The sequence below is a fragment of the Vombatus ursinus genome, unplaced genomic scaffold (genome assembly GCF_900497805.2).
Source record: "Vombatus ursinus unplaced genomic scaffold, bare-nosed wombat genome assembly UNPS02014832.1, whole genome shotgun sequence".
Taxonomy (NCBI): Eukaryota; Metazoa; Chordata; class Mammalia; order Diprotodontia; family Vombatidae; genus Vombatus; species Vombatus ursinus.
In genome coordinates, this window is record NW_020954610.1 from 44,002,481 (window position 1) to 44,019,525 (window position 17,045).

Here is a 17,045-nt window from a genome sequence, read left to right on the forward strand (position 1 = left end):
CTAATTCTCTATTTCCATTTTTGTGGCACATATTATAACACCCTCCAGAAATATTGAGGCAGCACCAGAATTTTTCATTAATTCTAGAATTTATTTTCATGTACTCTTTTTATTATAAAAAGTAATATTGCATAGCAATTAGCATTCTGGATTTGGAGTCAGAGTTGGGTTCATATTCCATCTTTGATACTTAATAGTTTTTTATTACGGACACATCACTGCTCTATGTTTATTTCCTCATATAGAAAATAGAATTGACACATAAAAACCTATAGATTAGGATATAGGTATTCATTAATACATAATGTTACAGTACCCAGTATATTAATACATAATTAATATATCATATATTGATGAATATATAATACCTGTAAGTACCTATTTCACAGAACTCTTATGAGGCTCAAGTTAGATAATATATATATAAATGCTTTGTCAGCTCTAAAGTACTATATAAATAAACACATGCTGTCATTATTATACTCCCTTGAAATAGAATATCACCAGTAGTTGCTTGGTGATATTATTTTAATGACAACTTATACATAATGCACATTTGATATTTTAGAAAACCAATAAAATGATTCCTTTTCTAAAATACTTAACATTACATTAGGAAGAATAAATTACAGCTACTTGGTTTTTGGATTTAAATTTTTATTAAAAAAAAGAAAATACAATAATCAGGTCATAGACTTGGGGACTCAACCAAAAATTATAACTTCATTTATTCCTTCCATCTAAAAAAAAAAGAAATAAAATTTGATCTATTAGGAAGCATACCACAAAGGTTACACTCTCATTACCTATGTAGAATATCTTTTTTTTGTAGAATATTCTTTAGGACAAGAATGCAGAAGAAAGAAATTTGGCTTTGTCATCTATCACAAGAAATAGCTTGAATATATCACACTAACAAATACCTTTGAATTCTTCAAATGACACTTTTTTTGTTCATCATTACCATATGAAATATAACAATGGCTAACATGAATTGGAATGTGCACACACAATCCATAAGGGGAAAAAAATTTTGTTGCTGTAACTTCCAAATTATGTATATTGTCCCCTATTTTCTTCCCCTTTAAGATTATGTTCTTCTCTCTTGGTTTCTGTCTGTCTTTGTCTGCCTTTCTCTCTCTTATCTATACATACATATATGTATACTTGTATGTATATATCTCCCATGTACCTAGTTATCTACATGTTGTCTCCCTCATTAGAATATACCCTCCTTGAGGGTAGTGACTTTCTTTTGCCCTTCTTTATATCCCTAGTGCTTAGCACAATACTGCAAATTGTAAGTGCAAATTAGAAAATAGTAAGTGCTTAATAAATACTTGTTGACTGTTCAATTTCTGCATATTGGCTTCTGCAACATTATAAACACTTTGCTAAGGATGTAATTCTGCTCTGTAAGGATAAAACCAAGTTAAGAGTAATTTCTAGGGAAGGGATGATCTTCTAGTTTTTATAGTTCTGTACAGGACCAGCAATTTGCATTGCTACAAACTATATTTCAATTTTAAAGTTGTTGGAGCTAACCACTTTGCAAGATGTCTGCCCAGACTTTTTTTAATGAACCTCCTGATTTTCATTTCTGTACTGAGTCACATCTTTACCAAGCAGTGCTCAGAGACATATGAATGACATGATGATGTCAGCTAATTACAGCAAAAAACTATATGCAATAATGATTAATGCCTTCAACAGGGAATACAAAGTGAGCAATTAAATATAAAACACTTTTGCCCTCATACTTACAAAAGGTTAGATTCCCTAGAGATTCAGTAAGTACAAATGAAGAAAGTCAAATATAAATTTCAACTGCTCACACATGTTATAATTCAATCCGATGCATATTCATTAAAAGTCAATGTTGTGAAAGACAGTAGTCTAGGAGCTAGTCATACAAAGATGAAAAATGAAAAATAATATTACCTTCAAGGAAATATATTCTAATAAATTTAGGTTCTTGATCAAGAGCCTATGCTCAAATTTTTATTGCAATGATGGCAAACATTATTGTTAATGACCTATAAAAGTTACCTATACATTATGCAATATAAAGCTTTCTAAGTGGTATAAAAAGTGACCAAATGAACAAATTTTGAAACTATTCAATGATTCAATATCATTGCATGCATAGTATACAAAGATCTTATCTTATTCTTGCCTTATTTTTACTACAAAAATCAGAAGGTGAAAGAACATTTTAATTGCAATTACAGAAGTCAAAAGTGCTCCTTTGGGGAGATTTTGACAGGCACCTTTATAGAGACCTTAGCCTCACTTTCTTCATCTGTAAAAGGGAGAGATTGGACCAGATGGCTTCTGAGAAGCCATTCAGTTCTAGATATGATATTCCAGAAAGGCAAAAGATACAGACTTACAACCAAAAATAATTTACCTAGAAAAACTGAATATAATTCAACAGGGGAAAATGCAGATGTTAAATAAAATAGAGGACTTCCAAACATTCCTGATGAAAAGACCAGAGGTGAGTAGAAATGTTGAAATAAAAACATATGAGTCAAGAGAAACACAAAAGGGAATAAGAATAAGAATAAGAATAACTAGCATCTAGCATGAGCAAGCAATCATAAATAAATTCTTTATATTCTAGTATGGTGAGATGATACGTGTATCTCACAAAGGTTCAAAGAGCCTAATTAGACAAAGGGTTCTGCTATATTTTGATGATCTTAAAAGAAGACTGGAAAAAGGAGGGGAAGATGAATATACTTGGGGTGGGAAGGACAGAGGAAGGAGGGGGAAAATTATCTCATATAATTGGGGTGCACAAGTTGAAGTCTATACAAATAAGTAGGAAGAGGGGAAGATGAAGAAGTGAACCTCACTTTCATCTGAATTATTCAAAGGAGAGAATACTCAGACATGTACACACAGATACATTTCCCTGAACAGGGAAACAGGAGGGAAAGGAGAAAAGGGAGGAGGGGAGAGGAGATAATAGCGAAGCCATATTAAGATAAGGATTAATCTTAAGCAAAACAAATTCTAACTAAGGAGGGTAGATTTTGAAGAAGAGAATACAAAAAGAAAAAGGAAAAAAAGGAGCTTGGGCTCTGGATGAAGGAAAAAGAAGGGTGGAGAAACTGAAACAGATTACACCAAACCCAGAGCACTGTTGCTGAGTTCACCCCTTCTCTCTCACCACCCTCTTCTTTATAACAAAGGATACGAGGAAACAAAGAGAAGAAAAAGCATAATCTGGCAAGACTACATCTCCAAGGTCCCAGTGTGTCTTGGAGTATATTGCCACTTACTGGTATAACATTGAATACAAATACCTATCTAGCATATAAATGTTACGTACAAGACTCAATTACCTCACAATACTCAGATCTGTTAAAACTTCTTTACACCTCTATGTACAAGTTAAATAGTGAAAAGATGGAAAATAAAAGAAATAATCATTTATTTTTTCTTTCATCAAACATTTATTAAGCACTTACTACATGCTACGCACTGTGCAACAAGGATACAAAGCAGGAAAAAATGAAAACAGTCCATGACTTCAAGCCATATTGACAGGTTATGGGGCCTGGAGTCAGGAAGGCCTAAGTTAAAATCCAGCCTCCAACACTCACTAGCTGTGTGACCCTGGACAAGTCACTTAACTGCTGCCTGCCTCAGTTTCCTCAACTGTAAAATGGAGATCATAATAGCACCTCTGTCACAAGGTTATTATGAGGATGAAATGACACATTTTGTAAAGAACTTAACACACTGTCTGGCACATAATGTTTGTTTCCTTCCTTCCTTCAAGGACTCTTTTAGGGGAAATGATTCTATTAGGTAAGTACGAAATATATGCAAAGTAATTTCAGGGGACATTAGCAACTGAGGAGGTCAGGAAAGACTTTGTGCAGGTGCCACTTAACCTGGGCTTTGAAAGGAGTTAGAGATTCTAAAAGGCAGAGGTTAGAAGATGGTATTTTCCAGTAATGCTGAAAGATGGTGGAGATAAAACATGGGATGTTATATATGAGAAACCGCAAATAGGTCATTTTATCCAGAATGTAGAGCATGTGATGGGCAAGGCAAGGTGGTACAATGGAAAGAGGACTGAACTTAGAGTCATGGGACCCACATTTCGGGAAAGTCATTTAGCTTCTTTGGGCCTCAGTTTTCTCATCTGTAAAAAATGGGAGAGGCAGTTATGTGAGATGACCTTTAAAGTGCCTTCCTGCTCTAGTTCTATTATCCTATGGAAAAAAAGGTAGATGAATGAGTCATGTGTAATAAGCCTAGGAAAGTAAGCTGAAGGAAGACTGTAAAGGAAAAATTTATATTTGAGGAAAGAGTGAACCAAAAGAGATTTTTGAATGGAGAAGTGACCTGGTGAGACCTGTGCTTTAGGAATATCATTTTGGCAGTTGTGTGGATATGGATTGGAGAAGGGAGAGACTGAAAGCAGGGAGACTAATTCTGGGTCTATATCCATAGCCCAGGCAAGAGGTGATGAGGGTTTGAACTGGGGTGATGGGTATGTGGGCACAGAACGATTGCACGAAATTATGTGGCAGTAGAATTGGCAAAGCTTGGCAATTAACTGTATAGGGGAAATTAAGTGATAGTGAAGAGTCTAAGACAATGTCAAACAGGTGACTAGGATGGTAACAAATTGTTGTTGAGTCACTTTTCAGTGGTGCACAACTCTTCATGACACGATTTAGGGTTTTCTTGGCAAAGATACTGGAGTGATTTGCCATTTCCTTCTCCAGCTCATTTTACAGATGAAAAACCTGATACAAACAGGGTTAAGTGACTTGCCCAGTGTCACACAGGTGGTAAGTGACTGAGACAGCATTTGAATTCGGGTCTTCCTTACTCCAGGCCTGGCATTCTATCCACTGTGCCACCTAGCTGCCCAATGTCAACAAATATAGGGAAGTTATGAAGAGGACGTCTTAGGAAAAAGTTAACAAGTTCAATTTGGGACATAGTATGTCTGAGATGCCTATTGAACATACAGTTGGAAATATTCAGTCATTAGTGACTGTAGGACTGGAGCTCAGAAGACAGACTAAATCTGGATACAGAAATCTGGGAGTCATCTGCACAGAAACGATAGATATTGGTCCAGCAAAGGAGGCTGAGAATAAGCAGCTAGACAATTAAAAGAAGACCATAACAAAGCAGCGTCACAAAAACCCAGACGAGAGAGAATGTTAAAGAGAAGAAAGTAGTCAACAACATCCAATGCTGCAGAGGCCAAAAATGAGTATTTTTAAAAGGCAATCAGATTGGCAATTTAAAAATCCTTTGCAACATTGATGAGAGAAGTTTCAGTTGACTGATGAGGTTAGAAGCCACATTGCAAGAGAATGAAAAGAGAAGGACAGGAGATATAAGTAACAAATTTTGACAGTTTTTTTTCATGGACTTTGGCTATGAAGATGAAAGATATAAGATAGGAGGGGCATGGGAAGGTGTTTTTAGAGTAAGGAAAACCTGGGCATGTTTATGGGCAGCAGGGAAAGACTCAAAACAGAGAGACTGAAGATTAGAAGAGAATTGATGATTGTGGAAGCAAGCTGTAGGAAGAGACAGAAACAATGGTAGCATACAAGTAGAGGTTTCAGGATCAATGGTATGAATTACCTCTCCATCAGAGACTCCAGTAAAAGAAAAGAATGTGAGTTAATGTCATGAGATTGTGAAATGCAGGATTGTTGAGAAGGAACAGCATGTAGCAAATAGTCTCTGTTTTCTCAGTAAAGTATAGTGAGGCCCTCTGCAAAGAGGGAGGGGAAAGAGGGTGGTGTGAGAGATTTGTGTGAGAGATAGCTACTGTAGGGTGAGAAACAAAGAGAAAACTATACTACGCCATAGATCTCCAAAGGCAGTAATTCACAATGGTGCACTAACATAAGGGCATTTTGAGATTGATAACTGACACGGACTGATATGCCACTCATAGGGGTTCTGTGTAGAAAGTGATCTATTTTTATTATGAGCTTAACACCAATTAAAATGGGCATTCCCATATGTGAAGCAGAACAAAAAAAGGAGAATTATTCATGAAACCACAGCTTGCTTTTCTTTTTAAATATACAAAATATTCAATATGTAACTAGCAAGGCTGTTCAACTTTTCCATTGCATTCATATACCACATTTTGTTAAGTCATTCCCTAATTGAAGGCCATTTCCTTAGTTTCCAGTTCTTATTGTAATACTGGTCTATTTTTAAGCTATTTAAATGACAACCAACAATTTAATAGTCTTTCCACAGTACATAAGGACTGGGCAACTTTTTCAAAAGCTATCCACTAGTCTTCATTACTATCAAATTCTATTTATTGAAAGGTTATGAATCTGAAATGTTTGGATAAGGCACATAAACAGAATTTAAAGATTTACCTTCTTTACTATTTACTTCTTATAGAGACAGTATTAACTTCAATTTTAACAAATTAATGTTTTCATTTTTCCTCTAAATCAACTTCAATAATTCATTTATCTTTATTATTTTTGTCATAGTTTTTCTTTTATTACAAAAATAGAGAGGAAATCACAATCTGAATAAGGAAATACTTATTTATCTGAATAAGGAAGTACTTATTATTGTATGCTTTGCACACAAACACAAACTGGAAATCACTTCAAGTATGTTTACCTAGTTCAGCATGTTTATTCTTTGAAGGAAATAAACCTTTGACTAAAGACATTTGAAATTACCTTTCCAAAGAAGAAAAGTAATTTTCTCAAAGGCAGCCACATACCTCACCAGACATAATTTTATGCATCAATCAAAATCTTAATAGCCAGAACTTCAGAAACCATGAGAAAAATAAATCAGCCCTAGGATATAAAGCCCTTAATAGGGATTTCAGAGAGGATCCCAAATCCTCTTGAACTCTTATACATTTCAATGATTCAATGATTTCAATGATTGGATACTGGAGCAATCATTCTCTGAATTTCTGTAATAACACCTCAGCTGGGATGCTGTGAGTACTCGCTAAATTATACAGCTGCTATTATTGACTTTAGGACATTCTGATATTTACCAGGTATACTACTTCCCCTCATTTCAAAGAACAATGGGGTTAATTTCTTAAGCTTCCTCAAATCTGCTTTGAATTAACAATGATGCCACAGTTGCTTTTATCACTGAACTGTTTGCTGTTCAGTAGTCTTTTCTTTTTTCCTTTTGAAGTCATTTCCTTTGAGTTTCTTAGCTGCTATCTTTGATTACTATAAAAATTGCATTCAAATATTTATAACACATGGATTTTCACTCACAGAAGATAAAATAATTCAATCCAAATAAGTTCAACAAACATTTATTAAGCAGTTTCTGTGTACCAGGTATTGTTAGATGCTAAGCATACAAAGACCAATATGAAACAATCTTTACCTTCAATATGAAATAATCCTTGCCTTCAAGAAGCTTACAGTCTACTGGTGGTATATAACATGTACACAAGGAAGTAAACTCAAAGTATATATGAAGTAATATAAAGTAATTCCAAATTACTATATGCCTAAATGGAATTTTTCCAAATGTAGGTTAATACTAGAATAGCAACAGGGCTGTCACTAGTCAGAATCAATATACTCTGTGGAAACTGAAAGGAAAAATTCTATTATTCCTTATCTACTGGTACTACACTTAGTCTTCTCAGTCATAGAATGAATTTCAAAAGAAAAAAAGTGAAACAAGATAGTAAAATCAACATAGAAAATTTAAAACATTTTTTCCAATTGCTAAATAAAGCTGTGCTTCCTGAACATCAAAATCATTACATTTTAACCAGGAATAATCTGTGTCTTCATTTAAAAAATGAGAATCAGACCAAATTAGAATAAAAAGTCAATTGTTTTGAAATGAATGGTTGAAAATCAATCATCTATCAGATCTATGGATAAGAGAAGAATTTATGACCAAACAAGAGATAAAAAATATTATGGGATGTAAAATGTATAATTTTGATGATATCAAATTAAAGATTTTGCACAAAGAAAACCAATGCAACCAAGATTAAAAGGAAAGCAGAAAACTGAGGGGAAATTTTTATAGCAAGTTTCTCTGATAAAGGCCTCATTTCTCAAATAAATAGAGAACTGAGTCAAATTTGTGAGAATATGAGACATTCCTAATTTGATAAATGGTCAAAGGATATGAACAGGCAGTTTTCAAAAGAAAAAATCAAACATATATATATATATATATATTTATATATGTGTGTGTATGTGTGTATACATATACATATACAGTCACACGAAAAATACTCTAAATCACTATTGATTAGAGGAATGCAAATTCAAAAAACTCTGAGGTACTACCCCATACCCAACAGATTGGTTAATATGACAGAAAATGAAAATGGCAAATGTTGGAAGGAATGTGAAAAAATCAGGACACTAATGAATTGTTGGTAGAGTAGTGAACTGATCCAACCATTCTGGAGAACAACTTGGAACTATACCCAAGGGGGTATAAAACTGTGCATACCCTTTGACCCAGCAATACCACAACTAGGTCTATATCCCAAGAAGATTTTTTTTTAAAAAAGGCAAAGGACCTATGTATACAAAAACATTTATAGCAGCTCTTTTTTTTGTGGTGGTAAAGAATTGGAAATTTAGGAGATGCTCATCAATTGGGGAATGACTGAACAAATTATGGTATATAATTGTGATGGAATACTTTTGTGCTATAAGTAATGATGGGTAGGATGGTTTCAGAAAAACTTGGGAAGACTTGTATGAACTGAAGAAAAGTGAAATGAACAGAAAGAAGAGAACATAGAACACAGTAACAGCAATATTACAATGATCAACTGTGAACAACTTAGTTATTCTAAGCAATACAATGATCCAAGACAATTATGAAGGACTTAGGATGAAAAATTCTATCCAGAGAAAGAAATGATGGAATCTGAAGATAGGTAGCAGCATAAAAGCATATTTTTAACCTTCTTTATTATTTTTGGGGGGTGTTATATTTTCTTTCACGACATGGCTAATATGTTTTGCATGACTACACATGTATAATCTAATCAAATTGCTTGCCTTCTCAAGGAGAGGGGAGAGGAGAGAGGGTGGGAAAGAATTTGAAACTCAAAATTCTAAAAAATAAATGTTAAAAATTGTTTTTACATGTAATTGAAATAAATATATAAAAATTTTCAAAAAATGATGTGTACAATAATGCTTTCTACATCATTTAGAAAATAATTTTTCAGCTCTGTTCCTTTTACTCTATCTTCTATTTCCATTCCCATTTCCAATTTAACCAATTTCATCATCTCTACCACAATAACCTGGTATATTACTGTATAAATACAAATCTTAGTCAAAATGTCCAAGTTTAAATTCATTTTATAATATTCATCCCAGTTTCATAAATTTGGTGTCATTAAATTACTATTTATACTCTTTATCTTAAAATTTGAGTGTTGTGTACTTTAAATTAAACTGAATACTGATACTACTAATGAAACTATTAAGGAATAGTAATAATACCTCATTCGTTCAGAGCTCTGGAGAACAACTATGACAACAGAAAATAGCTGAGAATTGGGATGTAAATACCAACAAAAAGGCTCGTTAATGGATGAATTACAAGTCCCAAAATCACTATACTACAGCTCATGAACGTATAAAAGCTACAAGGGCATAATACAGAGAGAAGCAGCATAGACAGCATCCTGGATAGAGTGTTGGACTTGAAGTCAAGAAGACCTGTATTCAAAATTCTACTTCCAATTTTCACTATTTGTGTGATAATAAGCAAATAATTTAACCTCTCTGCACTTCCTCATCTGTACAACAGAGATGATGATGGGATCATAGATATAGAATTAGAAGGAAAAGATGATAAAGAGATAGATAGATAGTAGATGGATGGATGGATGGATGGATAGATAGGTAGATGGATGGATGGATGGATAGATAGATAGTAGATGGATGGATGGATGGATGGATAGATAGTAGATGGATGGATGGATAGATAGATACAGCATATATTATACATTTACTATATGACAAGCACTGTGCTAAGTACTGGAAATACAAATATTAGCAAAAACTATCACTAAGAGGATGAGATCCTAATTGGGGAAGACAACATATAAAGAGGAGCAGGAAGACAGCCAAGAAGATGGGGAGGCAAGGATATAAAAAATCTTGAGAGCAAAGAGTGGATCTGGGAATGAAGTGAACATAGTCTAGTGGTCTAAGCCAAAGATTCACCAATCAAAAGAGGGCTACAGGGAAGAGGCATCTCTAGGGTGTGGAAAATGCTAGCAGGGAGGTAAAGTCCAGAGAGTGAAGAGAGAAGCCAGGAGTGACCTTACAAAGCACCTAGTACAATCTTCTCGTTTTACAAATGAGGAAACTGATGCCCAAAGAGGAAAAGTAACTTGCCTCTGGTTACACAGATTGTAAGTACCAGAGCAAGATCTGAATCCAGGTCTTCATTATTCTTGCCATAGCACTGATAATAGCCGTAAAACCTACCTCACAGCATTGTTTTGGGGCTCAAATTAGGTGATATACATGGAGTCCCAAAAGTCCAAATGCAGTTTAAAGCTTTAAAAACTTTTGGGACATCTTGTCTTATAAAGTGCTATGTACATATCAGTTATTATTGTAGGAAAATTCTTCAAAGACTCTTTGTTCTTATTTTAGACATAATTCTAAGAGGCTTGGTTGCCTGGTTTCCTAGCCCACAGAAATTAGTAGAGGGATCAGGGAAGAGATCCCAGAGGCAGGCACACTGAGAATAGTAAGCCATCAAATAGCAATCTAGTTAGAAAAACTATAAAAATCTGATGCAAGAACTTGCAAGACTATGCAGTACATAGTCTGAACCCACCTGATGTGGGGGCAAAGAATCATAACCCACCTCAACAGTTTTTAAGGACACCATTAGATACATCGTAAAATGATCTGAGTTATCAAGGAAAGTCTAAATGATGATGAGTTCACTCTCTTGAAACAGACAGGGAAATGTAATATATTTTGGAACAATTTTCACACACACATAAATGGTTATAAAGAAAAGGCATTTATCTGGCACAATCCATTCCCTGAAGGTGTTAGATAAATTAGGTATTGCTCTAACAGTATTTAACAAAGGACTACAGTTTAATGAACAATGCAAAACCTTGTTCTTTCTATTTCTTTTCTTTTGTCACACTTCAACTAACAGGTCAAAAGCAGGTACTAGGCTCATCTCACTAATAGTAGAGGCTATGGGAGGGTACAAAATAAATCCATGACCTTGAAGATATTCTTCTCTATAACTAGGGAGAAAAGATATACAGACGTGAAACATGAAACACACATGAATAATTACAAAACAACTACAAGTAATCTTCAATTTCCTAACACATGGTAATGTAACAGCTTGTAAATAAATTGTTTAGAATTAAAAATACATTTGCCCACAGAAATAATGTGGTAGTCCCAGACCAGTACACAAAAGCCTAGTTAATCTCTTATGTGCCTGATGTATCTAATACTAATCTTACTGTAAAACCTAACTGCCATTGACAAAAAGGTCTTTGTGGGAAATATATTCAGAGTAGAGAATTCAGGAAGACTTACCTTCTTACTACAACCCAGCAGTGGGATTAGGAATTCTACTAGCCCCAAGTCACTTGTGGTGGCTTCTATACCCCAGGTAGAGGGCACCTGCAGAGGGGACAAAGGCTCTAAGCAAAGGTTCTTAATGTGAGGTGCATGAACTTCTTTTTAATATTTTGATAATAATATTTCAATATAATTGGCTTTCTTTGGAATCTTCTGTGTTTTATTTTATGAAATTAGAAACATTATGCTAAGGAGTCCATGGACTTCAACAGACTACCAAAGAGTTCCATGACACTCATAAAAAAAAGTTTAAGAACCTCTGATCTAGATCATATATGTATGTATATATGTGTGTGTACATATATACATATATGTATACACATATGTATAGTGAGACAACATGATAGGAGTCCAGGAGTTCAGCTGGCTTTGCATAAGGAACAGGATAAAGTCTAGGGAAGGGGTTGTTGTTGTATAATTATGTCCAACTCTTCATGACCCCATTTGGGGTTTTCTTTGCAAAGATACTGGAATGGTTTACCATTTCCTTCTCCAGCTCATTTTATGGATGAGGAAACTGAGACAAACAGGGTTAGGTGACTTGCCCTGAACCACACAACTAGTAAGTATCTGAGGCCAGATTTGAACTCAGGTCTTCCCAACTCCAGGCTTGGTGTTCTATCTACTGCTCCACCTAGCTATCCTAGGAAAGAGGCTTGAGTAAGCAAAATATCAGGAGAGAAACAAGCGGGAAAGGGGACTGGGAGAGGTAGTGTGGATTTCATATTGAGTTAGGGGAGGGTTAAAGACTTGGGACAGAAGCTCCAGGGCTTAAGGACCAGGGATAATGACTCACCAACAATAGGAGCAGAGGAAAGGGCTAGGGAAGTCGTGAGGATCAAAACAAGATGCCTCCTCATCACCACCTCTACCCGCTACTGAAGAGCCAGTCACTGACACACTCCAATAGAATACCACTCCACTAATAAGGCCCTAAAAGGGGCTCCATGTAAAAAATACTCAAATGGTACCATGATCTTGTTGATTTTGACTTTCCCTCCAATGACCTTCCCTTCATCTATGCCTTGTCTATGTCTTCCCATAGGTTCTCCACACAACATGCAGAAGGCTTCCTTCAATTTCTTCTGACACCTTGAAAATTTCATGGAGCACTGAAGCAGCCTATTTGTCATCCCTGTATGCTCTCAGGACATAACCAATTATCCTTTTCCTTCATACATTTCCTTGGTGTTGTTTTACTTCTGTTCTTCAAAGTTTCTTATTGCTTATATGCTATAGCCTGCTTATGTACTATGCACTCTTCCATTAACCTTATGCATATGTGACTGTCACTTTTTATTCTATGAAGGTTATTGTGTTCCAGGTCTTAAAGAGTTAATTTGGCTTCTGTCCTCATCATTCAATTGAAATTGCTGTCTCTAAAGTTACTAATGATCTCTTAATTGTCAAATCCAATGGCCTTATCTCAATCCTGATCTTTCTAGACCTCTCTTTTCTAGACCTCAGTCTATGGATCACTTGAGTTTAGGAGTTCTGCGTTACAGCAGGACTAAAGCTCCAACAGGTGAGCATCTGGGACTAGAGGGCCACCAAGCTGCCTAAGCAGTAGTGAATCAATCACCAGGTTTGGGAGAAGGGTTGTTGTACTCCTAGAAAGAAACCAGACCTCAACAAATTATTTGCTTTTCAAACACTCCAGAGAACAGAAATACTAGAGAGGCAAGCAAAAACAGTAACCAAGGACAACAAAATATCTACACAGACCCTTAAGAGATTTCTAAAAGTACACAAGGAACATAATTCATGTAAGAGCAGCTAGGTGGCACAGTGGATAGAGCACCAGGCCAAGAGTCAGGAAGACCTGAGATCTCAGAAACTTACTAGTTGTGTGACCCAGAACAAGTTACTTAATCCTGTTTGCCTCAGTCTCCTCATCTGGAAAATGAGCTGGCAAAGGAAATAGCAAACCACTCTAGTAACTTTGCCAAGAAAACCCCAAATGGGGTCATGAGGAGTTGGACAAGACTAAACAACAATCCATGTGTAGAAAGCAGGGAAGAATGGGAACATTAGAGATGACTGGAACCCAATCAAAGATGTAGAGTGGTGGGGGTAGAGGGGTTGGGGGGTTGAGGTGTGTAGAATGGAAGAGGGAGGCAAGAGGCAAAGAAGAAACCAAGTGAGTGTTCTCTCTGAGTGGGAGAGGAGTATTGACAAAGTTAAAGGATATTTCTCCAAGATTTAAGGCCGCCTTCAACATGGCAGTAGTTTTCTTCCTCTAAGTAGTTTAAAATTGGATTCTATTTTCTAGTTTTCTATTTTTTTTTAAAGCCTTGATTCTGTGACTTTTCTTTTGTTTATTGTATTTCCCCATTAGATTGTAAGCTCCTGAAGGGGAGGGGAGCCTGTCTTTCTTTTTCATTCTTGTATCCCCAGTATTTAGCTCAATACCTGGCATATGGTAGGCACTTAATGAATGTTATTGACTATTCATTGACTTGGGAGGTATAGCATGGCCTAAAACTCCTAGATCTTGATGCTCATAAAAAAGAACAATAAAGTTAAAAGTAACTTAAGAATGTAAAAGGTCACAATTAAAAGGTACCTTAGAATATAGACTACTAAATATTAGAGCTAGAAAGAATCTCTGCAATATCTACTACATAGAATAGACTAAGAATATTTCTAGCACAGCACATTAACCATCACTAGGTCCTAAGCTGTAATTGTAGCTCCTTAGACTTTTACAAGGGGCAGCTAGGTGGCTCAGTGAATAGAGTTCCAGGTGTGGAGTCAGGAAGACCTGAGTTCAAATTTGGACTCAGACACTTAACTAGCTGTGTAACTCCGGGTAAGTCACTTAACACTGTTTGCCTCAGTTTCTTTGTCTGTAAAATGCAAACCACTCTAGTATATTTGCCAAAAACAACAACAACAACAACAACAACAAGTTGGATACAACTAAACAACAGACTCTTACAACCAAGGGACATTTGCAGTTCATTTCTAAGGAAATCCTTCAGGGGAGGGGGTTATTAGGATGATTTAAAGAATAGACATCTTCGTGAGATGGGGCCTCCTAAGAATGGGGTCGATTACACAATCCCATAGTTATATGTTGTTGTTTCTTTTGGGGGGGGGGTATGGCACAGAAGCAGGCACAGAAGTTCATTGAATTTTATCAACAGCAGGATCCTCATGCTTAGCTTCACCTCTCTACACTTTGAACAGAAGTATTTAGTGCTTAATCAACAAGGTGTTAAATCCAGACAATCTTGTATGTAAGAGTTCAACAAAGGAAGAAACCACACTATAGTGAATTCTGTGAATATGATATCAAGGTCTCAATTTATTTCCTCTGCTTTTATGTTCACTGTACCATACTAATCATATTACAATTCTAGAGGAACTTTTTTTGGTCCCTCTTGTGCAAGTATATTCTATTTGTGGGAGGCAGGATAATTCAATTGGAAAATCACAGAACCCAAGTTCAAATCCTGATTGCCCACTTACTATCCAAGTGACCTTGGGCAAATTACTTGGGTCACAGTTTCTTCATCTAAAAAATGATGGTGTGGGACTCAATGATTTCTAAGTTCCCCTTCATCCCTAAATCTATGATCCTATTGTCTACCGCTAATAATAAAACAGAGTGATCAGGGGTCCTAGTGAAAGTGGTCAAAAACAGGAGAGTTGGAACCACCTCCTGACCCACATGCATCCCACCCATCCTGACCTATCAAAACTTTAAGGACCAGATCAAGTGGAAAGGAAATAGAGACCACCAGGATATGGGCATAGATCTCCCAAAGAACCATATTCTGATGGTACAGAGTACCATGGTACAACCATGATACAGAGATCATACTGATGAATTGATGGGACCTTGACCCCTAAAAGGAAAAGACCATATCTTTGAACACAACCCAGCACCTGAACTTTCCTACAATCTAGTCCCAGGCAGTTTGTCTGAGGCATCTGGTCCATCTCAGCCCGCCTACATACTCAACAATCCTTTTAACTGCCCTTTCACTGTGGCTCTCTGACCACTTAACTCCTTTCATGGGCTGCCCCTGCACCACCCCAGGCTATTTACCACTCCTTAATCCAACCCAGATCTTCTTACCATCTTTTCTTGTATATAAGTACCAATCTTATCCCCATGAAATCTCATAGATTCACTAAGAATATAGCCCGCTTATATTAGCATCACAAATAAACCTTACTACTCTGACTGAAAGAAGGCTTGAGTGGTCAAATTCTTTCAAGGCAGACCTCCCCAGTATCCTTGCATTTTGGGGTTCTCAGCACCCCAAACTGTAACATTACCAGGCATAGAACACCCACAAGAACCACCACTATCCATCTCTTCATGAACTCCAGTAGACAAAGTGGCTTAAACCTTTCTCCTATCCTCAAGAACAATCCCAGCTCCTTGCAATTCCAGCCAAAGGATTAAGGAGAGAACATAAGACATAGATATAGATATAGGGAAAATCACAGATTTTGTCAAGGAATTTGAGTTTAAATCCCCATTTTGCTACTTACTATCTCTTTGACCTTGGACAAGTGACTTCATTAACCTGGACATCAGTTTCCATATTTTTAAACTGAGGATGTTATTCTAGAGCTAGAGTCCTTGTATAGATTTCAGGGGATATGTGACCCTGGATAGGAAAAAAATAAATCTTTATCATCACTAACCTCTAATTGAAATTGAGCTTTTCCTTCAATTATGACTATGGACAACAAACATTATTCTGAGCAGTTCATTGCCTTCATTAGACTTCTAAAGGAGACTGATGAGGTCTAGAGGTTAGGGGTCCTGGAATCTCCAAATCACGACACCCGTGTTCTACCCGAAAGAATTCGACCCAAACCTTCTTGCAGCCAAAAACAAGCTTTATTGAAGATTTGACATATTAGCCAGACTCATAAGGAATCTGAGCATCTATGGGCCATTGGCTAAATGGTGAAAATCTGAGCAGTGGCTAGATTTTAAGAATACAAGCAGTGGCTAGATTATAAAAATCTAAACCGTGACTAGATTTTAGGAATCTGAGACATGGCTAGATTATAAAAATCTAAGCATCTTGATGGAGACAAGGTGGACCTTATATACAGAAAGACTGTGGGAAGGACCTAGGAGTGACCAGTAAACTGGGGTGAACAGAATTCCTGGGACCTGGACCTTTTGGCCAAGGGAAAATGGAGCCTAGCTAGGATTAAGGGTGGGAAATGGCCAGGGGCCATACCTGGGGAGGTAAAACAGTGGAGGGGAGATTGGGTTTAGCCACAATGAAAGGCCAGTTGATGGGATTACAGCCTCAGGGGACCGCCAGAGATTTGGCCGTGGGAAAGTCCAGGGTTTTTCCTTTCTGGGGCCCAGATCCAACCCCATCAGGACCATCTCACACACACACACACACACACACACACACACACACA